The sequence below is a fragment of the Astatotilapia calliptera genome, chromosome 16 (assembly GCF_964374335.1).
Source record: "Astatotilapia calliptera chromosome 16, fAstCal68.1, whole genome shotgun sequence".
Lineage (NCBI taxonomy): Eukaryota > Metazoa > Chordata > Actinopteri > Cichliformes > Cichlidae > Astatotilapia > Astatotilapia calliptera.
The window spans coordinates 5,606,233-5,616,784 of record NC_137437.1 but is presented as its reverse complement, the minus strand read 5'-3'; the positions used below and the strand labels follow the sequence as shown (position 1 = coordinate 5,616,784).

Below are 10,552 nucleotides of genomic sequence, written 5' to 3'. Positions count from 1 at the left end.
CTTTGCCAGTCAAATGTGAAATTTGTTCACAGGGGTGGTTTCGCGTGACAGTTTTGTGGCTATCACCAGGGTGGGATACAGGATGAGGATCATCATTAACATTTATTGCAAACAAATGAACAGCGTGTGGACACACTCCACCCTTTGATGGCTCTGCTCGGAAACCGAGGCCAGTTTGCTGTAAGGTACACCTTGCTGTAATGGGTTGGATCCACTTTTGCCTTCACAACATCCTTAATTGTTTGTGTAGCTTTAACAAGCTGCTTGGAAACATCCCCCAGAGATTTTGGTACATCACACAATTACTGAAGATTTGTCTGCTGCACCACCATGATCTCCTGATCTGGTGACAGTGGAGGCATTTAAGTGCAGTGAACTCCAAGTAAACTAATTTGGTTCAGGCTCAGATCATCACAATCACCAGCCTGAACTGTTGATACAAGGCAGGATGGATCCATGCTTTCATGCTGTTCCTGCCAAATTCTGACACTATCATCCTTATGTTGCAACAGAAATCAAGACTCATCAGACCAGGCAACATTTATTTTCCAATCTTCTGTTGTTGCTGCACACATCTCTCGGCTGACTGTAGATCAAGAGGTACAGCAGATCGGTTGGAAGTTTAACAGTTTGATCCCTGGCTGCGGCACACTGCATGCAAGACTTCTTGTGCAAAATACTGAACCCCAAGTTGCTCTCTAATGCATCAAGTGTTAGAGAGAAAGCTCTTAGAAAAAGCATAGAAAAACATGCTAGCAGGGATCTGTGTGAATGGGTGAATCAGCCCATTTACCACAGCTGAACAGGTGTGTCTAATAAAGTGAATTTAATTTGTAAATGAATTTATTAAAATGTCTTCAAATTTCCTGAAATCCAGCTTGGTAGTCCTTACTTACTTACTACAACACAGGTGAGCATTAAAAAAAGTGTAAATATCCAAATATAAACTAAGGACTGTATGTAAAATATGTCTCTGTCCTGAGACCTAGTGGAACTGAAATCTGATTAATAAATTCCAAAATATGACAAAAGTGATGTTTAAAAACACTGGTCTATAAAGAGCTCATTACAGCTACATTTAAAGCTAAAAAAATAACACTTCTATCCATATTTTAATAAGTCAGCTTGTAAAGGAGGTCAGCTAATCAGAGCGCTACTCAAAAGTACAGCTTAACAAAGCAAGAACATAAGAAAACAATCTGGCCTAATGAGTACGGTTGAATAGTCCAAAAAATTTACCTCATATCGTGTTTAGCATTTAGTTTAAAAAAGGTACAATTCCCTAAAGCCAACACTTATTCCAGCTGACCCAGAGTCTAAACTGATTCATGATTCTTCATGCATGACAACACCTTGACAAGAAACGGATCGTAAGGCAGCGTAATGTTCACAGGCTGTTTTCAAAAATCAAAACATATCAGTGTGCTGTGGCACGAAGTGGAAAGCACATGTTTTATTAACGTTTCCACGATCTCCACCACTTTATCAGTTTTGGTGACAAAAGTTTTGCTGGGGCATATTTACTGATCTTCAGAAGGTGAATCACTATGAATTATGGGATGGCAGTATCTTCGTTTCCTTGCTAAAGTATGGTGTGATGTATCCTGTGCTAAAGACGGTTTAACAAATCAGTGAAAAAGTAGTGAAAACCAAATGCACTCCTCATCATTTAGAATAAAGTGTTGTGTGACGAAATGTGTTGAAACAAATTACCAAACAAGCTGCGCGTGTGCTGTGAAACTCTCATGGCTGCAGCAAAAAGGAAATTAAATCTGGCAACGGTGCGGGAGAGGGAGAAACTTTAGACCTGCACGTCTGATTAATGTGAGCGCAGAGAGTGGATGAATATCACCAAACTTGTTTCGAGTGTGTGGTTGTGGATACGGCCATCACAGCAACCGTGACGTCACCTACTGGTTAGTGAAGTCCCTTTGTGAAGGCTGGAGCTGAGCGACTTTGCGGGGGGTGATTCTGACTGAGGAACTAAAGAACACTGCACGCTCAAGGTCGACGTCTTTTGACTGGAGGTTTTCATTAGAGTTCAAACTCATTACGAGCATCTTAAAACCAAAGATAAAGGGAACAAGTGTCCATGTTTCCATTCCTCTATTGGGTTTTCTCTTACATGTTTTCCAAGTTTTGATCTTTTCCTTTATCACTCCATGAGTTTTTCTTCTCCTTGGACATCTCTGAATCGGTTTGATAACTTGAAATTAAGTTTTTTTTATGAACAATCCCTAGCTACATTATTATATAATCAAGGCTCACAAATCATGGTGGGATTCTTACAAAAAATCCCCAGTATGATTCCTACACAGCGGCAGAGGAAGAATTAAGTGGGGCTTTGTGATGGTTTCTCTAACCCTTGTTTATGAGTTTTTGTAAAAACCTTCAACACCGGCAGCCACGGTTGACTCATATATTTACAAGAAAACTTTGTAAGACGTCAACACCAAAAGAAATATAGACAGAATCATCAAAACCTTTCACATCTGTACACTTATGGGCCACATGTTTTCCACTAATGCATGATGTGGAGATATACAGGCACAAGCTGATGTTGCTAGGGAGACAGGTTGCACAGCAGGTTGGGAGAATTAGTCAAAACACAGCTTTGTCGGACAAACAGAGAGGTTCAGCTCAGTGTTAGAGGAACTACAGGCAAAAACGGGTTTTCTTACTATGAGTTCTTCAAGAACTCATGAGTGGCTGATCTCTCTCAGCCATATCTGACAACCAGCAGGCACCCTAACACCTGCTGGCCTCCTGATTTTTGCAAACTTCTGTTATGGGGGTAACAGAGCAAAATAGAGGAACATGTTCAGAGCAGCAAAATCTTCTAAAGATAGAATAAATCAAGTTGTTTGATGCTGTGCAAAAGTCTTGAGCGACCCCTCACTGTCTTTATATGTCAGTAGAAAAATGAGAAATGGGTGCATTTATGATGTTGAGGTCCAATGTGGAATTCATTGTGTGTTTTTCTATCCAGGTATGCTTTTACTGCACTGGCGTCGTGTCTGGGATCATTGTCGCACTGAAAGTGAAGCCTTTACCAACCAGATGCTTCCAGCTTTTATTGCACGGATCAAAATCTGACAGCAATTTTCTGTGTTTATAATTCAAACTGATCGAGTAGTATTTGAAATTGCCTTTGTTCTTGTTTTTTCCTGCTGCTGCTTCGTATTTTTATGCAATGCTGTTGTTCTCTATAATGGATCGGTCTACAAACTTTTAAGGGCAAGAATACAGGTATTCTTGAGGTTCGTACTCTATTTTAGGTCTCTTGCTAGTTTTACAGGTGCAGTTTGCGCTTCCAGACCTTAAGTTGCTCCCGTAGCAAAAGAAAGATTTGCTTTTATTTTCAGAAGGATGATAAAGGTTGTTTAACAGCCGCTTGGCTTCTCCATGAGATTCCTCAGCCAACGCCGAACTCGATGCACAGTGAGGTCACACTCGATCCCAGTCATGAATTTCAGACAAATCAGCAATCAGTATGCTTTCCCTCCCTTTGCTATACTGTTGACCCACTCTGAAAAGCATGCAACTCCCTGGGCAGTAACCCTGGTGTTATTCCCACATATTGTTTTTCTGACACACATTCTCCAGTTTTGGTGAAGCAGTAACGCTGCAGCAGGCGTGAGTGAACTCCCATTCGCTAAGACCCGCTAGACCCTGAATGTGATGTTGATTAGTTTTCTAAAGGCAAAATACAGGATCACAACACAACTGCACTAACACAGCAATACAACTGTAGAAACCTTCACAATGTTTTATAGAAGCTGCTGTAAAGAACCAAGCATGTTATGGCATTGTTTCTCCCTAGCTGAAAATCATAAAATAAGATTGTGTGATGGTTTATGGGGCTAGGTAGATGTACACAAGCACAGGAAAACATTTTTGTTTTACATTTGTACATATAAATACAGCAAATTATAGGAGTAGCTTAGAAGAATGTAAGACCTCCGACAAAGCTTAGTTACATAATAGGAGGGAAGATTTATGGGGTTGAAAAAATGTGGTCAAGAGAGCCTGGTAAAAACACCTGGTAAGAAGTCAGTGAGGGAAAAGACTGGATATGTGAAGGCATTTGAGCATATTAATGTGTATTCCCACTGAAATACTGTACGCAAAGCTATTTCTCAAACTTAATATTTCATGCGGTCAGTTTTAATGACATTAGCCATTTTCTACATGTTGCTGTGTGCTCAGCTAGCTAATGAGCTTGATTGTGTCATATTTGACTCAAGCTGTATATAAAAAATATACTTAGTCTCCAAAAACCGTAAAGCAAGAGGGAAGATTCAAGGGTTAACTATGATAGGGTTAAAGTTGGAGTTTTCAGTGGCAAGAAGGTGGCTTTCCTTTTACCATTGACAAGAAGCGTGATGCAAAGGTGACAAGTGTTGGTGTGATTATTTGGAAATAGAAGAAATATAAAATCATGTTGGTCTGGAGCTCCAGGCAAAATGTTGCCTCGTGGGGTAAGGACTTGGAGGGCTATGAGAAAGGTGGTGGATTGCTCCAAAACTACACGGATAGAGGTTGTTTGTGATTTGAAGGCAGTTAGGACCACAGTCCCCAAGAACACCATTGGTAACTCACTATTCTATAATGGACTTAAATGTTGCAGTGCCCAAAAGGTCCCAGTGCTCAAGAAGGCACATGTACAAGCCTGTCTTAAGTTTACCATCTACCTGGGAGAAAGGGCTTGACCTTCCATTGTTGGAGGAAAAGAAATGCTGAGTATGACCCAAGGAACACCATCCCCACAGTCAACCACACAGGTGGAAACATTAAACTTTGGGCTGTTTATCTGCTAAGGGTAGACACTTGTTATTAATCTCTGTCTTTCTTCCACAGCATGTCTTTTATCCTGTTTTCCTTCTCTCAGCCCAACCGGTCGCAGCAGATGGCCCCGCCCCTCCCTGAGCCTGGTTCTGCTGGAGGTTTCTTCCTGTTAAAAGGAAGTTTTTCCTTCACACTGTCGCCAAAGTGCTTGCTCATAGGGGTCATATGATTGTTCGTTTTTTTTTCTCTGTGTGTATCCGGTTGTTCAGTCTGACGTCACTAGCCGTGTCTGGGTCTAAACTCCGCTGCAGGTCCCTAAGTCACACGATCACCGCGGGATCACTGAGAGTTGAAAAACTGTCTAAATTATTTCGTCTGTAATAAAATGATCAGTGTGGCTGCTCTACCAGGTGTAACAATTAAGTTAAACATCCAGGCATCCATGAAAACGGAATTTATTAAATTTAACGGAGTCAGAAGTTAGCAGGAAGTTAGCTCGCTAGTTTCCATCTAAATATAATATACCATGTTCTGACTGAGAGATTTCTGAAACAAATTCAAACATACAGCTCTGCTATCACTTCCAACATAAATGAAGACAAAGTAAACAGCAGTGACGTTTGTAGGGTTACTGAAGTTTGGCTAGCTGGTATATAACGATGTGCTACGTGATCGCTAGCAACACAGCTATGTTAGCATAATATAAACAGTGAAGCTGGAGGATGAACGCTAATTTTTTCCACTTGATAAAAGTTAACACGAGGGCTCCCAATGGTCAGGGACAAATGCAGTCGCATGGCAGGATGGCAGGCTGTAAACAGACCAAACTTCAGCCAGGAGAACAACTGAGATAATCCATCCAGAATACGAGGTTAGTCATTCATATACTGCTGCATGGGCTGGGCTATAGTTACATCTAAGGTCTTAAAAACTGAGCTTTAAAATGATTAGCGGTAATAAAAACCGAGTGAAAAACAGTCACTGACTGTTTTTAGGGGCTTTTTGAGATTAAATAGAATAAGATACAAAGCATTAAAACATGTTAAAAACACAACAGTCTTATTAAACGCAGGGTAGTTTGGGCCCGGAAGCAGGATTCATCACGTCATCACTTAAAGACCGGATTGACAATTTGCTACTGTATGCTGAGTCAGCACTACCTTGCATGTCACTTCAATTTAAAACAAACCAACCAACAAACAAACAAACAAAAAGCAAAATTAGGACCTTTAATTCAGAAGACCTAAATAAAATGGTTGAAGTCCCCCCCTTGGCTGTGTGTGTTTTATATACACCCGTAGTCAAGCCCAAATGTGAACTAGAAAGTGCATTTTCTGAAGAAACTGCAGTGTGAATGCTTGAATCTGAATGTATGCACTGAAATGAATTAATTGCTGAATTTTGAGTTAAAAATATTGAATGAGATAAAAAAAAAAAAAAAACGAATTTAACCTGAAAACAAAGGTGCTGAACTGCTAAAAGCTGAAGGTTACACAGAAGAAGAAGTTGGAAAAAAACTGAAAATGTTTTAAATGTAAATTAGAAAACCCTAAGAAATGAGAAAAGAACATTTAGAGTCAGAAAACATCTGAATGAATATTAAAAGGTCATATTCTTTGAATCACTGAATGACTAAAATGTGATCCCTCCACTTTGATCCACACAGTTTAAAAAGTTTAAATGCCTGAGCTTTGAAAGATACGGTGTTGGAAAGAGAACAATAATGGCGACAATTTGAGGGTAAAATGATGGCTGTAACACTGTGGACACAGCAGCAGTTGAAAGAGAAGTGCTTAAGATGAATCTTGGTACAGTGGCAGGCAGAGCTCGTTAAGCAGGCAGGTGTGAGCCTGGTTGCTATAGTGACCGCACCCAATGGCTCCATACACACGTACACAGACATGCGCCTCACTTTTGCTGCTTAAAATGAACAGAAAAGTCAGGCCGAAACAAATCGCTCCCAAATGAAAAGTAAAAGTCGTATTGACAAAATTCTTTCACCGTGAGCGACAGCAATGTCTAGTCTACCTAATTCTCAGTTTTCATGCCTGTGGAGCTTATTATATGGACGTGGTGACAGTGGAAAGACACCATGCTCTTCTGATTTTCAAACGAACCTTCTGAGCCATTTTAACATTAGAGTCTATGGAAGAGTTGGAGGGAGGAGGCTGTGCATTGGTGACATTTATGAAAGAACCATAACACCTAGTACAATAGTAAACACATTGGATGAAAGAGGACAGCCATGGCTACGTTTTGAGGGTAAAATCATACCTGTAGAGCAAACGCTGTGGACACAGCAGCAGTTTTAAAAAAGATTTTAAGATTAATTTTTTTGCTCCTCTCACTCTAGCAGTTGAGCTGTCTCACTCTAGCGGCAACATTCCGTCCCATACACACCCATTATAAACTCTGAAACGGGTGAAAAAACATCATGAAACTTAAACTGGAACTGAAGAAAAAGTATAATAGATATTGAAAAGATAAATACAAGTTGAGTAGTTGAATGTCTTGTCTTCGTTTTAAAGTTTGAATGGTGGCTCTATGTCAATGTATGTGGAAGTAGTAAGAGTTTAAAAATGAGTAAGTTGAATGAGGATTTGAAGGGTCTCCCCATTGAAATACATTATAAATTTTTGTTGAATAAAGTTGAATAAAATTAAAAATATAAATGTTAAAAATATGAAAAATAGAAGCAGTGTTGTCCAAAAGAATAGGAATCTAACGGTGTTTGAATGGTTTTTCTAAGTTGAACGGTTTTGAAGTTATAGGATTACAAAAAACGTACGGAATACAGAATAAAATATAATAATAACTAGAAAGTGCATTTTCTGAAGAAACTGCAGTGTGAATGCTTGAATCTGAATGTATGCACTGAAATGAATTAATTGCTGAATATTAAGCTAAAAATGTTGAATTAGCTGGAAAATAAAGAATTTTTAACCTGAAAACAAAAGTGCTGAACTTTTGAAAGCTGATGTTCACACAGAAGAAGTTGGAAAATAACTGAAAATGTTTAAAATTTTAATTAGAAAAAGATGAGTAATGACAAAAAGAAAATGTAGTCAGCAAACCTCTGAATGAATAACAAAAGTTCATATTCTTCTAATCACTTAAAGAGTGGAATTATGTTTTATAAATCTCTAATTCATAAAAAAAATAATAAAAATAAATGTAAAAACAAATTTGTTAAATTGAACTGAAAAGATGAACAAACATTCTGGAGAAAATACAAACTTTCATATACAGCATAATGTTTTTCAGACATATACACATATGTATATCATGTTTAATAGTACCGGTATTATATACATCAATTTGTTTTGTATGTCATAGAAAATAACATAAAAATCTTAAGTCATATTTTACAGCTTCTTTCTGAAAAGGACTAGTAGAATAAATAAAAATAACTAAATTAAATAAGTAAATAAAAATAATAAGCAACATATGAAATACATGAAAATTCCACTTTTAAAACCACAATCCTGAACCTTTAAACTGTGTTGGTTTCTTAGAACATGGCTGAACAACTGTTTCTATTGGTCTACTTAATCTACTGATCTGTCTACACATCTCTTTATTACTCATTCTTTTTTATGTTTTAATGTAAACAGAGTCCACACAGTGGTAAAAGAGAACTGTATAGAGACTTTTGAGTAAACTCAAATGAAAGCGTAAGGTGGTGACACAGTTTAACACATGCAAATAATCAAATAAAAACATTAGTCCTTTTTGTGAACATGGATAAATAAGTATCAATAGTTTACAGCATTGTTCAGCCATGCCGCTAAATGCTTTTTTACACAGTGTTTTAACCTGGGCTCAGACACAAAGTCCCAAATTTAGTTAGTCCCTGACTTTGAGTTGTGCTTATGACTAATTATTATACACGTCTTTATCTATCTGAACTCTAAGGACACAAATATGAAAAAACCTATACTTACCAGCTGATACTCCACACTACACACTAGGTGTGCCATGTGACCTGAAACTTTGGTACAAACTCATCATAATCATTCTGTTAACACTGTTTTTTAACACTGTTTGTGTTGCTGTTCAGCAGTTTAAAATGTTTTAGATTGGATTACATGGAATGAATTTGAATTTTCTTGGGGGGTTTTGTGTGTGTTTTGTTCTTAGCAGATTTTTTCTTCCATACTGTTGAATTCCAGTTACCACATTTCTGGTCATATGACATCCCGAGTGCCCACTTAAAAAAATCCCTACAGTTAATTCAACATTAAAACAAAATAAAAATATGTTAAATAAATAAAGGTTTGCTCTGTGATGAAATACTAAATAAGCATACATTGTACAGAGCACTAACAATGAAAACAATCCTTTAGCCTGTTGATCAGAGAGAGGCCGTCATTGTATCCATTTAAAACCTGTAATCACAGAGCACAATGTTACTGTGAAACTATGAAGTCCCATATGATCCTCATCATGTCCAGTGACTTCAGAGTGGATCCTCCCTGTCATCCGGCCAGAGTTTGATGTGTGGCAAGCAGCACAGAAGCAGGATAGCTGAGGACTTTAAAAGAAGAGCAGAAAACGGGAACATATGTAGTTGTAAATGTAAATATCAGTGATACTTGTCTTGTCAAAGGGAATAAAATAATGAAAATGTTAACTTACACACTCATTTAGGGAGGATCTTGACACTGCACAGAGGAGGCACAGTCAGTCTGACAATGATGGTGATCTCCAGGGATGTTTTCCTGCAGCAACATTCCTGCCAACTGGCCGTATGATCCAGAGTAGTTGGTTTGTAGTGAACAGAAAGGTGTATATGTTAGGTAGTGTGCACTCAGAGCTGGTCCTAAGAAACAAACACATCCTGTAATAAACTGAATACCTGTAGTAGTGCTGCTGCAAATATGAAGCCCTTCTATCATGAGTGGTTTCAAAGGTGTTTTGGAGGCTCAGTCACAGAAACTGTGCCGTCTGTTCAGTCCTGAGTGTCTCAGCTCTGAAGGGGATGGATCACAGAGGGAAACACCTGAGTACAGACATTACAATACACTCTAACACTCCTAAGGTCAAGTGAAAACACAATTTAAACAGTTTACAAAGAATGAACACATGTTTTCATGGAAATTATGTCATTAACCCTTTTTGTTGTGAGTAAATCTCACCGACTGCTTGTGGGACAAGCTAGAAGGAGGACTTATCACAGAATGTCTCCTGTGCTCCAGATGTGAAGTCTCACGCTCTGATCGTACGGTGATGAAGATGGTGATGATGAAGCCTCTCTGTTCTTTGGCATTACAGTTTCTGGCTGCTATGTGCCTCACACTGTTGGATTTTACATGTGAAGATTGGAGAAGACACAGGAGGACTGTGTCTCTCTTAAAAAAAAAAAGGAAAAAAAAAAGGAAACCTAACCCCCCCCCCCCACACACACACACACACACACGTACACACTCAACTCCCCAACCTCACACTGTCCATTGTCTATACAAATGTAGGGTATCAGCTGGTAACAGAAAGCAAGTGTAACATATGTGCTACATATGTAACACTGCTGAAACATTTCTGGACAGAAATGTGCAGTTATCAACCCAGACCCACCCTGATGATTACACTGGCCGAAACATGATAAAAGCTCATAAAAATGTATGTTTTATAGAAAAATTTGTCCAAAAATATAATCGTATACTTTTGAAAAAGTTTAAAGTTTATAACAAACCAAATAATAACATTTTTGTAAATAGTATTTCAAAATAAAGTGGCTTAACTGTCATTATTGCTGTAATTAGGT

The 10,552-nt window shown here is 38.3% G+C and overlaps 1 long non-coding RNA gene across 1 annotated transcript; it reads right to left on the bottom strand.

Moving 5' to 3' along the window:
- Positions 1-7,534: 7,534 nt before the first annotated feature.
- Positions 7,535-10,177, bottom strand: LOC145420974 (uncharacterized). Its single transcript, XR_013902219.1, has 3 exons — positions 9,647-10,177; positions 9,427-9,530; positions 7,535-9,322 (listed from the first exon to the last, which is right to left on the bottom strand). It is a non-coding gene; the product is annotated as an uncharacterized LOC145420974 (long non-coding RNA).
- Between the last annotated feature and the right edge of the window lie 375 nt (positions 10,178-10,552).